This window comes from Dromaius novaehollandiae, chromosome 10, assembly GCF_036370855.1.
Source record: "Dromaius novaehollandiae isolate bDroNov1 chromosome 10, bDroNov1.hap1, whole genome shotgun sequence".
NCBI classification, from domain to species: Eukaryota; Metazoa; Chordata; class Aves; order Casuariiformes; family Dromaiidae; genus Dromaius; species Dromaius novaehollandiae.
In genome coordinates, this window is record NC_088107.1 from 19,785,317 (window position 1) to 19,801,388 (window position 16,072).

Sequence of the window (16,072 nt, forward strand, 5' to 3'; positions counted from 1 at the left end):
TTCTCAAAGGAACTCTTCAAAGGGAACCTGTTTCCTGATCTTCAGGAGAGAAAAAAAGCATCAAACAAGAATTTCAATATTTTGCAGAATTTTGTTGTACCAGAACTCCAGCTTTCTTTTTAGGTTAATCAAACCTTTGAGGGTTTAAAGTCTTTGGTTTTAGTAGTCTAGCAACTTCCTGCTGCTTTATAAGTACCCATTTGATGTACACAAATCACCCTGCTTGTAACAGAAGTTGCAATGTCAACAGCCTGCCTAAAGCTTTAGGCTTAGGCCATTGCTTCTTTGGTAATCTCCCTAACTATTCTTAGGTTTAGATTTAAATTATGATATTGCAAAAACATTTTCTTGTGCTTTTAATACCGTTATCCAACACTTCTTATGCAGGGTTGTATTACAGTAAATTTATAATTACACTGCTGTTCACCTTAAAGAAGGTTCCAACAGGTTTTACACTTAAAATATACAGTTAAAAGGTATAACTGAGAAGATAAAAGATAAAGAGAAGCAATGACAGGCACATCTGTAAATTAAATAGATGACAGAATGCTGGGGGAAATTATGGCAATCTGAGAAGTGCCACAGACAGGGAAGACATCCGTGAACATTAAGCATTCTCAACAGGATGGACCAATGAGAACCGATGGAAGCAAGAGACAAAAACGGTTAAAAGTAAAAAGGGTGCAGATAACTTGAATGAAGGCAATACAGGGCCTCTCTTATGATCTGTCCGTTGTTCACTGTCACTTAGGTGAATGGCTTCTGTATGTGGGCACATCTGTGTTCATATGAGTGAAGAATTTGAATCTGGACATTTCTTTTTAAGTACACAATCATTTGATCCGGATGTGCAAGTAACTAATTTCACAAAGCAGGAAGCATGATCTCACAGACCAGCCTTACAGGAGACCTTGGGTGTACCAACCAAACCCAGAAGAAATTTGCTCCCACGTTCAGGTTTTGCAAATGTGCATTTAGCCATTGAACAGAACATTTGCATCTTCATTTGCTATTCAAGGATTGTGGATTCAAGAATACATCTGGAGTTTTGATACTGAGAACTGCTTAGAAAAAAACATGGGTTTTGTGTTGTGTGTTGGAAAGAAGTATTTCAGACCTTTAACATTCCATTCTTCTACCTGAACCTAACAGAATTAGGTATCAGTACTTTTGAAACCAAAACACCTATGACAGATAGCCAAACTGAAAATTTATCCAGGATGCTCTTTACTTTTCTTCAAAAGAACTATGAAAGTAAGCTTAACCAAATCCATTAAAAAACAGAAACAAAAAATATTTTTTCCAGTGTTCAATGCTGATTCATTGAAATTAACCTTTAGTTAAGGTTAGAATACTATAAAGTTATGCAGGTACTTATACCCTTTAAATTTGAAGAACTGATTCTTTCCATTTTTCTTTATTTTCTTTATAATAGAAATAGGAATAAAAAAGTATGACTTCCTTATTTATTCCTGTTTAGATTTTCATTTTAAGTCTGATTAATCTTTATTATATTATGAAATATGTCAGAGTTGGTTTTAGTATAAATACACATTAAAAAAAAAATCTATCGACAGATGTAGAATTTCCTTAATTCTTGCCTGAATATAATTAATCAAGAGTACTTGTTATAATGTGGCAAAACAAACCAACCACAAGTGTGGAAGGTTTTCTAATTTCTTTTACTCTTCCAATGGAAAAAAAAAATTCTTTAAAGCTAAAAATACTGTGGAAATGCATGGAAAATTAGACACATTGTGCTGGGGAAAGAGAATTAAAAGGTAACAATGTATTCTTGGGCTTCACATATAACTAAAAATAGCATACAAAAATAATGACAATGAGGAATAATATTTTGATAGACTTTAAGCCAATGAAATTCAGATCTGCCAGCAACAATACCCATAAGGTCGGAGATGACCAAAAGTTTGCTTTGAATTAATTATAGTATTAAATATGTCAAAATCCTCAGACTTGTGTTGTTTTTCACCATTGTGTTGTGAACACCTGTGACTTGACAGCCCATTTATTTGCATTTTGGGAGACCTACCAGTTCAAACCTAATACTCTCAGGATACATACTCCCATGAATAAGAAAGATAACAAGAAGCAAGCCACACATCTACTGCACTTAATAATAGCTTGGTGAAGACCATGGGCAAAGGAATTAAGGAATGCACAAGGTGCTTCTGGATTTATGATTATGGGTTGAATATGGAAAAAGCAGCCCTGTGTGTTGAAATAATATTAACACACCTTTAAAGTAAAGTCCAAGAAGAAATCACAGGTCAAAATTTGATTCCTCATCCAGTTCTTTATACAGGTCAGGACCAAAGTCTGACCACAGTCAGGCACTAGGAAGTCCAGCACTGGGAAGAAGAAGGGAGCAGGCAGGAGGTGTAAATCCATGGGAGCTGACTTTTGAGCCAACACCTTCCAACTCATGACCACAGGAAGGTAAGGCCAGGCTTTGCACTCTTCCCTTACCACTGAAGATCCCTTCCTTTACTCTTAGAAGAGAAGCAGGTCATGCAGACCAACGTGCACCATCAGGAAGCCAGGTTTCATTCTCAGGAGAATACTAAACCCAAGATGACTTTAGGGAGTTCTAAATAAACAAGACATGACAAAACTTAAAACTAACAGGAACACCTAAATGATGGAAATCTCTAAGTCCTAGCTGCAAATGTGGCTTATGAAAATAGACCAGCACTTTGTTTTTTTGGCTTATATTAAATATCAAAACCACAAGAGGAGCTCAACAGTATCAACCAATTTAGATCACATCTTCTAAGCTGTTTGATAATGCATTTCTCCCCTAGTCTTTTACTGTCATAAAATGGTTTTCTTAGTCTAAGTGCCCCAGAAATGCAGACAACACACAAAATTCACACTATTTCTTAATGCATTACTTCTGCTTAACCAGAGATTATTTGCTTTTACATTTTAACTGTCTTAATTGTTTTCTTGCCAGTTGGTGACTCTTACACATTAGAATGTGATGCACCTGGTGATTTTATCACCATTACTTTTGTTTTAAGAGAGCATCCTAGAGAAAGACCAGCAAGCTGGAATGATATAAACAAGTTCAGTTTGTATGTAAGGTAAGTCTTTGGTTTCATTAGCTCAAGCAATATTTGCACTTTGATCTTTAGCGCTAAACACAGGATGAAAAATAGAAAAACAATGTCTTCTCACATAAACAATTACCTGGACTGAGAGCATTATTTTTTTTCATGTAAATCTTTGGTAGTTACATAAATAGTAATGTCACAGTCTTTGCCATACAGGAAAATAATTTACAGTGAGACTTTCTTAGGGTCTCAGCAAGCATTTAGTCCGAATCTGAAAGCTAGGATCTTGGTCACTTTGGCCAGGCATGAAAGCCAGTATGAAAGCAAAATATCTGTGACTGTTCATCATGGGTGGCTGGACTATTGAGCAACTGTTAAGCCACTCAGCAAAAGCCTCAGTGAAGTAATAAATGTCTATTCTGATTGGGCTTTTATTATTGAAAAAAAAAATCTGTAATAATGGCACAGAGGTGGCAATTAATATCCAAAGGGGGTCACTGTTTGATTCTTTAGCTTTAGATTGTTATGTCAGGATGTCTTTATCATTGAAATTATCCCTAGTTGTAAATAATTTACTGTATTTTGTTGCAAATTCAAATCCACATTCTTTGCCAGGAGAAACTAACTATTTGCTCTTCAGACTTCAAGTTCAAACAGGACAGTATCTGTCACAGTAATCACTTCTCAGGTCACTGACGAATCCAAAGTACGAGTGAAATTCAGGATATTTAATGTCACTCACTCTAAATTGCCCCCAAAATGTGAATTTTTAAAAGTTTTGAAGGAACTTAACTAAAGAGAGGAAAGCAGCTCTTCAGCATGTCTCTACTACTAAGGCAAAAATTGCGTTACGCTCCACAATACAACATTACATTATGGTGTTTGACAGAAGCCAGTGTGATTTGCCACTTAAATGGTTTGGACAGTCTGTGCAGCAAACACAAACTGTGTAGCTTTAGACTATGTACATTTATTGGAATTAAGGAAAATATTTAAATATAAATAATAAGAATAAATTAAAAATGTGCAGAAGTCCAAATTGCCTTTAAAATACAGTATTCACATCATTTCAATATGCTCTATAATTTTTACTCAAAACAGAAAAACATTACTCTATTAACACTGGTTAACAGCCATGCTTGCTTTCTGTAGCAAAGCCAACAGATGAATTAACTATGGTGTCAACTACACAGACAGTTCTTCCAGATCAGGGAAGAGACAGTTTGGCAGGAGAATGATGGGAAATCATGTAAACGTGGTCCAAGTTCTTTTTAGCTAAGCAGTGTGACACCTTTTTATTAGACCAAGACCATATTTGTAATGCAACCTCATTTTCCAAGATAACTCTGTAAACTGAGCACACATGCACAACCAGGGACCCTAATCAGAGGAACTGGAAAAAATGATGGAGCTAAACCACTCTTTGTAGATTCTCAGGACTATGGTTGCCCTTTACTTCAAAGGGCCAGTATTTGTTACTACTTTTTAGATTTTGAAAAGGCACATATTGTTGGATATTTGAGTTGCTCATAAAAAAGCAAAAAGCAATGTAAAGACATTTCAAGAAAGTTGGTTTATCCTTCTTAACTTGCTTATCCACAGTAAAACCAGGACATTCTGATCACCTGTGCAAGTTATTAGAAAATGGAGTTAAATCTAAAAGTGGACATACCTCAGAGCAAAAGGAAATGTCTTCGTGTTTAGAAAGTACAATGAAAATACAGAATCTAGTGTAAATAGAAAGCAGGATCAGTTTTCACAAACTGCTGAGCAGGCTACATAACACACTAAATGAAATCCAGACTCTCAGTACCCTGCGGGCTAGAAAGAGAACTGGAGATCCAGGAAAATCTGAATGTTCCTACTTTTTCCACAGTAAACAATTCTGATCGGCTTTTCTTCCTCATTCCTGTACGTACACGAACTTCATTAACAAACACGCCACAAAAAGGTGCTTGAGAACAAATCAGGAATTGCTCTTTTATAACAAATCAGAAGTTACTGAGAAAATCTTCTATAAAGACTATCAAAACAAGTCCCTTAGGGATTAGTAGGAGCTAAATCCTCTCTCAAAGACAATTTTTTCAGCAACAGTAAATGGGTTTTAGTATCTGGAGATCTTAGAAAATACACTTTTCTTCCTCTCAGAATGCCATCTGAATAACACTGCATTCTTTAGAAGCACAGATTTCTATTTCTTTCCTTTTGTTTTTATACAAGCTCTACCTTTCACAGCAAATACAGCATTTGGCAACACTTTAAAGCAACAGCATTGATTCCTTTTTTATTTCACTGGTATTATCATAGGCTAGGAGAGCCTTTAGGAACATCTGCCTAACATGAATGAAACAATTAACAAGCTTTGAGCTACCTAGGTATTTTTAAACAATAGCCCACATTATGTCTGCAAATACACCGAGAGTTAAATTTCAATTTTTTTAAATACATACAAATGAAAAAATCCTATTTCCCTGTCATACAAGTAAACATTTGCTCTCACTCCATAAGAAATTTTTGTGGGAGACTGGTTTTAAATAGTGAGAATCTCAACACATGTCGAAGCCTTTAAAACTCGCAGTTTGAGAAATTAATATTTAACAACCTGTCAATGAAGAGCCATCATATTTATTGTCTTAAAATCATTTGGACAAGTCTTTTATTTTGACTTGTCACTTGAGCTTACATCACTAACAGAACACAGCGTCTGTCTCTACCCACTGAGCTATTGTGAAGTAAATAACTGCAATCCATAAGCATTAGAAACAATACAAAATTTTCTCCATATACAGATAATAGTCCAGTGAGATGTGCCAGCACGATCACATTCGCATCCACCTCCTGGACTGTAACAATAAGCTTGCTTTTCCCAAATACTCTCATTATTGGAGTTTACAAAGCTGCTTTAGGTTGTATGCTCTTAGCACTAATCAATAGAGAGATAGAAAATCACTTATATGTTTAGTTTATGAATGGACCCTCTTATTTGGCAATGTTTATGTTTCTCAAACACTGTCTGAACATTTTCCAGCACTCAATTTTCTTTTCATCACAATTCCTTTCCAGAATCAAATATATAAAAGCTTCAGGTTGGCCAATTATGTACCACCACAACCATTAATCAACAGTTGGTGTAACCTAAAAGCAAACAATGGTTTCTTGGCTTGCATGAGGTGTAACCTAAAAGCAAACAATGGCTTCTATGTCACAGGTGGGCCATTAAGGAAAAAAAAAAAGTGGCTGTTCATTGAATTGGAGCATTTTTATCACAGAACTTGCAATATTTCCTATATAGAGAGGGAAATCTCAGAGGCTAGCTATACTACAGGGAAAGTATCGATTGACTGCAGGCAGCCAGTCTACCTGTGCATTGTCTCACTGTACCACTTGCCTAAAAAACAGCATGCCATATAAAGAACCTGTACAACTACTTGTTCTGTCCATTTTTTGTGCCAATCTTCTGTTGCATCTAAAAACCATAAACCTGCAAATGCTATCATACTCTGATGCAGCAAACGAAGAAAATGCACAAGTCTAATATAGCTGACTGAATTCATGAACTGAACATTAAGTTTATGCTGTTTTTTTGCCCTAAACATCTAATGCAAAATAAAACATCTAATGCAAAATACTTTTATCATTAACAGCACAGAATGGCTAGAAGAATCTGAACTCTAATGCAGAACCTTTCAAATGTAGAAATGTAGAGTTCAGTCAAAACAAACAAACAAAAAACAAAAAAATGAAAAAAGTAACTAAGTAACCTCTTTCCATTTTTGGAAGACTGTTTCAGCTTTTTATTCAATTGCTGATTTTTGTTATTAAAAAAACCCTACAGATTGATCATATACAGTTCACCAATTTAAGCACTAGTGATTAAAGTTGGCTTGGTTAGCAATTCTGGAACAGTGAATCATACAATACAGGACGTTCTTTGATCACTTCTGGTGCACATGCTGATAAATATAATGCCAAAATTTGATTAAGAACTGAATTCAAAAATTTATACCTTGTGGCTTCTGTTTTTTAACAGCATATATGAACTCAAAACACACACGCCTTCTCTCAGAAAAACCTTCTTCCTGGAGATCCCGAGAAGACAAGCTCAACTGGCCTACTAACAGACTGTCAGCAAAATGAGTGTCTCCACATGGTCAGTGTCACTATTAGGCAAGTATCACAGAATCAGAAACATGTTAAACCACATAAACTTACTTCTCCTGCCTGCCAGACTTCACATTCAAGAATTTTTATACAGTCTAACACAGCTACAAGAAGCACTGGCACTTGCAGTATTTTTATATAATCTATAAAATGGGAACAGCTACCTCTTTATTACCTTGTTGCTTCACCAATCCGTACACTTGAACGTCTACTGAAGAAGAAAAATCAGAAATCTGAAGAATTTGCACAAGTTAGTGCCTTAATCGACGTTTTCTTTGTTACCAAAATGGCCAAGTACCAACACTTAAGTCTGATGAGACTACGTTGTCCAGTGCTGCTTACACAGCCAACACTACGGCTATGCATGCATTAGAGCCACACTGTCATAAAGACAGTACCTGGATCAGTTGTAAAAATATGGATACTGACTCTTTTAACTATCCAGGAAGCTCTTAAAAGTGTTAATCCAGCAAGTCCAGTCAAAGGTGTTAAGAGAAACATGTTTATCCAGACATTAGAGCCGTAGCTCAAAAAGAACAGCTCTATAAAGAGGTTGAGAAGGCTACTGGCTCTTTAACAGCTATGATAGACACCTGTCAGCATCTATAGGTTTTTCTGCTCAGCTTTGAGTGCACCTAATGCTTGCAGATCTCCTGTATGTCTTAGTAAAAGGAGCTGGAAAAAGGTTATAACTAGTTTTCCTCTTTCAATTGGAGGAAGTTGCCAAAACTTTTGTCTTTTTTTAACATAACCTCTTGATAGGAGAAAACAAAACCCCAAGAGTTATGGATGCGAGACAAAGTGTTTAATTTTAGTTCAGAAATGTGAAGAATGAAGATACTCAATCACTAGTTTACCTGGAGCTTTTATAGCTGGTCAATTCTGTTGGCAAAGCAAGACGTTGTTTCTCTTTGCACCACTACAATTTTAGAAGACCTACTGAAATTCAGTAATGTAGAATAAATGTGTTTTAATTTACTTGCACAGTTTGCTGTACTCTAGCAGCACTCTTGTACGTGACAAGAAGTAAACAGACAGTATGGCTTGGTGGCACTCTACATTAACAGAAAGTGGACGTTCACTTATGCTTTACTTATGAATTACATGGGAATATTTCATACTCGCAAGAATGCATATTTCTATATATTATCACTTTTACAGAGAAGCATGCAAAAAAGTAAATCAACTTATGAGAAAGTATTTTTAAAGAAGTTTTTGCTGTTGCCTATGCATTTATTCTCATACAACAGGTTCTAAAGATTTTACATAAGAGTTTTCATTACATATCGTCTTTTACAAAAAATTCTGCTATGTCATGTTATTCATTAACAGATCAACTTGACTTTTAAAGAAAATAATAGCCAATATATACTATTCCAGGCTAATTCTTTTTGAAGCCTAAATTCTAAAGCTGTAACTTCCTGAAAATTTTCCAATAGATGCAACAAAATAAACTAGTAAATTTAAGCTGAGGAATTATAAGCATCCTTCTCTATTCAAGTATAATCAACAGAAACCACAAACTGTCAACTACAACATTATAGCTTCATTTTAATTGTAAAGCTGAATGCCAAACCTCAAAAGGAACCAATGAGAATGACTCTTTTTCACTAGCTTGGGCAATACAGTTCTATGATATATGCTGCATCCTCTTTGAAAAGTGGTTTGGTTACGCGTCAGAATAAAAATTTGGTCTCCAACTCAAGCTGCAGGCTAGCTCAGGGTAGTTTTAGCCAGATCAGGCTGCAAGCACCCACCAGCAGGTAGAATTGTGTGCATTGAAAGAAAGCAGATTAAGGAAGAACCAAAATAAGAATCTAGACAAATTCAAAGTGAAGCCATATCATAAGAAACTAAGAATTTCAAATAATTCCAAGAAATTCAACAGATGAATCTTACAGGAATCTTCATCATTTTCACTGAAATGACTCTCAATAAAATCCTTAAATATACCTAAGTCGTCAGTGAGTGCTGAGCAGGAACTTTTGAGCATGTTTATAAAGCTTCTCAACTGGGAAAAGCATCACATATTATCAAGCCTATGAACCTATTCATACCAGTCTTCATATCAAGACTTTCAAGATATACTATGCTAAAGCAGTGGCAGATGGCTCTTATTCACAGGCATTCTTAACTCTTTTACCTGCTTTGGAAACACAGTGAAATATCAAAATGATGGTATCACAGAGAACCTGGAATTTTCAGCGATTAGAACAAATATGGCAGTACTAACATTGGTCTAAAACAACTATAAGTGAGCATGAAAGGTATCAGAGCTGTAGAAACAATGTTAGCACTGCCAGTTACTGGTTACTCTGTGACGGTTACATAATTTACTAATTTTGCTTAAAGCTCTTATTTAAAAGAGTTATGTCAGATAGTAACCTCAGACTCTACATGGATTTGCAAAATGCAAAAAGTACACCAATTTCTTGCTGTTCATAGTCATTTCATCCAGCGTGAAAATGAGTGAGCGATTCGTGGTGTTAGTACACTATACAGGGCAAATTTGTGGAGGCATGTGAATGCTTCTTTCAGACAAACCATCACATTCCACAGAGGTCTGGACAGAATCTGTTGTTTCAGATAGTCTAACTGGAAGTGTCATGAAGTATCACTGTTTCTGTTCTAATTTGCTAGGTTCTCTGCCCATATTTAATCTAAGATTTTATTACCTCAGCTTACTAAATAATTTCAAACAGAATAGATAATTTTCTAGCTTTGGAGCTATTTAGGTTCAAAAGCAAGAAATTAAAGATAGTAAGAAGAAAATGATTTGTGTTAGTGGGATTGCTGATGCACTACAGATATGTAAAGAACTACTAGACAGTGTTGCATATTCCTGGAATGGGAATGCCCCCAAATTACTTCAGAATTCTTAATTACTGGATGTTTTGTATAGCTGTTAACAGTTCCATTGTGTAAGAAACTTTATAGAAACTCTGTATTAAAGTTCTGGATTAGTAAGCAACTGTAACATATCTCCAGATACTTAATTATTAACTTTGTGGAGGGCAAACTCTGCTGCCAGTTTGAAAGAGTAACTAAGACTGAACAGAGAGTTCAAAAACCTTCTTCTTCAGACGATGACACAGAAATAAGGAGCCTTTAACAAGTAGCTATAGCATAGTTCTCTCAGGACTTCCCTTGATTTCAGGAGCACATAATGAAGTCCACGAGTTACAGCAAATGTGACTAAGAGCATATGAAAGCAGACCTTGTAAAAACATACTCAGTGTTCAAAGATATGCTTAGACAGAAATTCTCCACTTGTAGTAAGCTTCATTGGAATGCAACTTGCATTGCAGAAGAAAGATTCTTGTGCTTTTTACATAAACACACCAGAGCAACAGGTATCTGAATTAATAGTTATTTTTGGCCAAGAATTCAAAATAAACTAATAAGAATGATGAGTAAATCTCACTCCTTTCCAAATTAAAAATCAGTTATTCAGTTACCTTTTTGATCCATCTTTTTACACCTCTCAGTACAGCTCAAGTAATCAAACAAGTTCTCTGCAATAAAACTGCCTAGCAGAAAAATGTTTTCAGACAACCAACCCAAATAATTGTTGAGTCAATATACAGAAAACTGTGACTGTAATTCAGTCCTTGACCTTCTTGAGCAGTTAAACAAACACCTGGCCAGCTCAAAAACCTGTCTGATTGTTGAATTATCTTCATTCGCTGCAATCAAAATTACCATAAACTCTTGCAGAAGCTTTCTGAAGCGTTCTAATTACGAAGCTACAGTCATAGGAAATCCCTCTGCTAGTTAAGTTTCCAATCAGCACCCTCTGAAAGACAGATTTTTTAGAGACAACACAAAGAGGAGGATAAGGAGAATTTGAGAATTGAAATGTTGTAAGTATTAATGGCCATAAACAGTGCATGCTAGACAGAGTTCAAAGCCCTTACACACTCTGAAAATACCTGACCATCATGTTTCTTGACATCTTAAGGGATAGGATATTTCTTTAAAACATACTGTCAGCTCAAGTCTATGAAAACTTTGTGCTGGTTTGCATAATATTTAATTGAAAGAGAGACAAAAAATAGTACTGTGTATCTAGCTAAGACAAAAGCAGATGGCAAACGATAATCAACAGAAAAATATGTAATTGAATCAATTCCAGGGTAAGAATTTCTGTGTAACTTCTTTTTAACATAGATTGATGTTTGCATATAGCCCAATTCACATCTGCTTGAAACAGAAAGAACTGCATAAGTTTTTGAAAAGTCAACTCAATGGAATGTCCTATCAGACTCTGGGTTTAGATAACAAAGATGATCATTTAGTCTAAAGATCAGCCCACTACTAATCTATGGACACACTGGTTAACCCTGTTACTACTACTTTTCACCTGTCCTTGCTAATGACTGACAAATGAGGCTCACAGAAATAAGTTATTGCAAAAGGAAGCCACGCATTTGGAGTTGCAACTGTATGCACTATGAAATACAACAAACTCTGTCTGGAACTATTTGCTTCTGTAAATATTTACCCCTCAGAAGAGAGGAAGCTAGGTAAGTAAGAGATTCTCCAAGAAAAACAGAATAAAGGAACTTAGATAAGGACAAACAGCTGAGGTTGTAAACCTCTGAGAGCCTTTCATTTTGTGTAGGTGGCTACCTAATTTACTTGGGCACGCACCAAAGAAAACACAAATAAAAGCATGAGAATTAACTTAAATTCAACTTTAGAAAGCCCAACTTTTGCTGGTAGTATGGCTTGGGGTGAACAGCAACAAACATTTTGGTCACAATTATAAGTTTCTCAGAGAAAAGAGAGGTAAGACCACATGACTCTTACAGACGAGGAACAGTTACCATTACCTTTGCATAAAGATTCAAATACCACTGGAAGAGGAGGGAGTTCTATCATTCACTGAAAGAACTTTAGGTCCCAAGTTACACAGTCTTTTATATAATCAGGTTACTAATGTACTTGCACATGATTAACAATGAAAATACATGAAACAAGCATTTTTAAGAGATGAACGAAGTCTTCTCACTCTCTGGTTTTAAAAACAGGTCCAGTCAGATAATAAAAATCAGCATGCAACATATTCTGATCACAGCAACTCATTTTTTCCATGGCAACCCCCCCAAAATGAAACTTGGAGGCAAACTTTGCCTCGGAAATAAAGTAATACAACAACTTTTTTATGCTGCCATCTGGTGGGATTTAGTGACAACACCATCTACATTTAGCAAAAACTAAAACCGATGATATGTATTTTTCATCCAGTTTACCCTACTGGAGAGCTCCACACTGATCTGAGTTTTTAATCTTACTTCTCCCTTCCATACCTTCTTCACTAGAGATGCAGAAGCTATTTTCAGTAGTAACTTTGGTTTTGTTTATGGCTGCAAGAAGTACACCACCACTCCTACAGTAGAAGACTGCTACACTTCATCAGTTTTGTATTTGTCAACATTGAGTCTTTGTTATCATCAGAAAGTAAGACTAATAACAACAGTAGCTATTAAGCATGAGCCCACTTTCATAGTTAGACTGTGTTTTCAGGTGCTTTAGTCTAGCTAGGCTTTCAAATGACCTGGTATTACCATTTTCTGTTTTTTTAAAAACAGGCCTTTCTTCCCCTTCATGACAGATTAGAGATAAAGTGCAAATGAGAAAGATCAACACTATTTTCACTTTGTAAGAAAGAATTACAATAGGCATCTTCCGATAGGGGATTCTGACACACTGAGCAAGTTGTTTTATGATGTATACCACTTTTAGACATGATTTTTCCCTTCCTCAAATAAAAATTAATAAAAATAAAAGGTTGCATCTATGTATAATCTCCCAGAGTATTTTTGCCATTAACTGTTTTTGCTGCAAATGGACATAATGCTCTTTGAGAAAAATGCAAAGCAGCCTTTTTCTAATGCATACACTTAAAATCATTAAATAATAATAAAAAAACAAAAAACAGGAAATGTCCCACAAGCAGTAGCAGGCACTCCAGGTGAACAAATGCAACAGCTGAGAATGGCCAAGCAAATGATACTATACCATATAAATGTTAACTAAAAAAGAAGAAACAAAATCCAAGTCAGTATTTTTTTTTCCCTGATGAGCAAGTACCAGTGAAGAAATAAATCCATTATTTGAAAATCTAAACCAACTATCAGAAAAAAAACTCACACTTTCTCCCCACATAACTAGCCAGCTTGGTTGGCCATTTCAAAATCTCGTATTACTACTAGCTAACCAACCATATAATTCTAATTTGTTATCACAAAGCAGGTACTGTACATGCTTATTTAGGCCATCCACATGACAGGGTAATTTGTAGTTATATAATTTCATGGTAATTATAGTTGGAATTACTAGGTACAAACCAGCCATTTCCAATGTAATTACCAAAAACTGGCTACTAGAGGCTCAGTATTGACATGATTAGTAGAACCCTTGCAAAACAAAGCACTATGTAAGACTGACTTGCAGGGAGATTGTTTTTCCCCTCTTCATCTTTGTAATTGACAAAGAAAAAAAAATGCTAAAAGTTGGAGGCTGATACCAACATTTTTTTGGTGTGGGTGGCACTTACCTCCTATGAACTGATTACAGGTGCTGATTCTGCCCCCTCCTATTTGTTATCTAGGAGGACACAATTTTTCCAATGTTAGCCCCCTCTCAGAGAATTTTATTTACTTTTCTTCACCTTAATTGCCCAGTTTCAGAAAGGTACCAGTACTGCAACCCTTTCTGGTATATTCATTACTACACAGTTTCTGCTTGTGTTACAGACAGAAGAACATAATTGTAGTTGTGCAAGACTGGTGGGGGGGGCTTCAAAACTTCGTATCACGAACATGTTCCTAGCTGTATCTAACTGATTTAGGTATAAGTGGTGCAAGAATTAAAGGACAGTTGGGGCAATATACAATCTGCAAACTGTTTTCTATGAATTACCTTCAGTTCACAGTTCATAGTCTCATCAGAGAAAATTAATTCAGGGAAGCCTACTCACATGGTTACAGTATCTGAAGCCCAAGAGATGGTGCTGTCTTCGCATGCTGTGATGATTAAGCCTTTGTATCAACATCTGGAAATGAAGCAATGGGCACATGCAAATATGCAAAGCATCAGTTCAAACATCCCAGTGATATGACTAACGATAATAAATAGAACCAGGTAAGTCAATAACTATCCTAAAGTAGCAAAAGACTGAATGAGACACTTGTAACTAAAGCAAAAAAGATATTTTCAAAATACATCTTCCTATTAGGATAAGAGTTAGATACCATGTATGAAATTTTAATACTATCGACAATAAAGAAAAAAGCATAAACAAACTTGAACGCAATTTTAAATTGAAATGGTTTCATTATAGCTGCTCATCGTGTACAGATGTTCTACCATAACCACCATGACGTGCTGCAAACATATGCCAGTGGTCGCAGACAGCAAGCCAAAATTAGATGAATATATGAAGTCAAACACCTGAAAAGCTGACAACTAGGGAAGATGGAAGGAGCAACGAGGAAGCAGCAGCTCTTCAAGGCTATTCAGAGAGCCTTGTTCATGGATCTGTTTCTCATGCTAATAACACAGCCCCAAACATCACAAGTAGTTTTTAATCAAAATTTAAGAAATGAGAGAGATTGAATACCAGTGAATACTTTGAAAGATATTATAATGCTCAGTTTTCTGTATACCATAAAAAAGAAAATAGAAAGTCTTATAACTGAAAGTGAAAGCTAGCTGGTTGGGGAGAAGATACCACAGGAAGGACACAATTATAAAATAACAAAGCAAAAAAGATGCTCCTAAATGCTGAATTCCCCATCAAGCAACGGAGGTGGGGGAATGGGATGCTGTGCTGTATGTGGTTCTGCCTAGTTGATTGGAACTGCGTATCAGCTGGTTTCAGAACTGACTGTTAAAAGGTGCCTGCAGCAAACTTTCTCTCCTGAGACTTTTGCTGCCTCTATAGTTTCCCTCCCCTGCAAGGTTCTGCTTCCTAATTGCACAACTACTTGCTAATACTTTGGCAAGACAACCAAGGGTGGGAAGGAACAGAAAAAGGCCTAGAAGCAACACCTACATTTACATCACAGAAAGCAGGAAGAGGAAAAGAGGGAGGCAAGCAAGAACACGCAGTACACTTTCCAGCACAGGGCAGAGCCTTGTACAAATGGGTTACCAGGCCCCCTGACCAGGTTTCAGCTCCGAACAGTATAAAAATATTTTTTAATATTTAAAGACTAGATCTATCCACTCTGGAACTGCTGCTCCATAAGGCAGCGAACCCAAGCAAATCTGCACGTGCAATTTCCCCTCAATGGTTTGATCTTGCTGCAGTGGTTTGCTGGGGGGGGAACACACGGGCACTACTTGGGCCCTGCTAACTGGGCAGCTGGTTGACAGAAAACCTCCCAGTTTGGGTGTGGGGCTGGCCATTGCCTGCTTACTGCCAACACTGTACTTCCTTGCTGAGGAATTAGGGCTGGCGATGAGAGGTAACCAACTTGATGTCTGCTGCCACTCATCCTCATGGGCTGTGCTACCATCCACAACTGAGCTAAAGGACTTACGTTTTGCGTCATGCTCCCTAGCTCTTAAAGTCTCTGTTCACTAGACCAAAAACAACAAAAAACCCCACAAAAAAACAAAACAAAAAAACCCACCTTGACACCTCAGATTACTGCACTTTTACAAAACCCTGAGTATGCTATAATCACATAGAAAGGAATTAAAACCTACAAAAAATGCAAAACCTACACAAAACTAAAGCGTCCACGTCCGTTACGGGGCAGACCTGCCGCGACACACCACCGCTGACAGAACCTAACGGCCGCGGCGCGCGAGGGCGGGGCGGG

General features: G+C 36.5%; 1 protein-coding gene across 2 annotated transcripts in view; it reads right to left on the reverse strand.

Annotated features, from left to right (window-relative positions):
- Window positions 1–16,072, reverse strand: part of RORA (RAR related orphan receptor A) — a 396,655-nt gene that overhangs the window by 225,194 nt on the left and 155,389 nt on the right. The window lies entirely within an intron of this gene.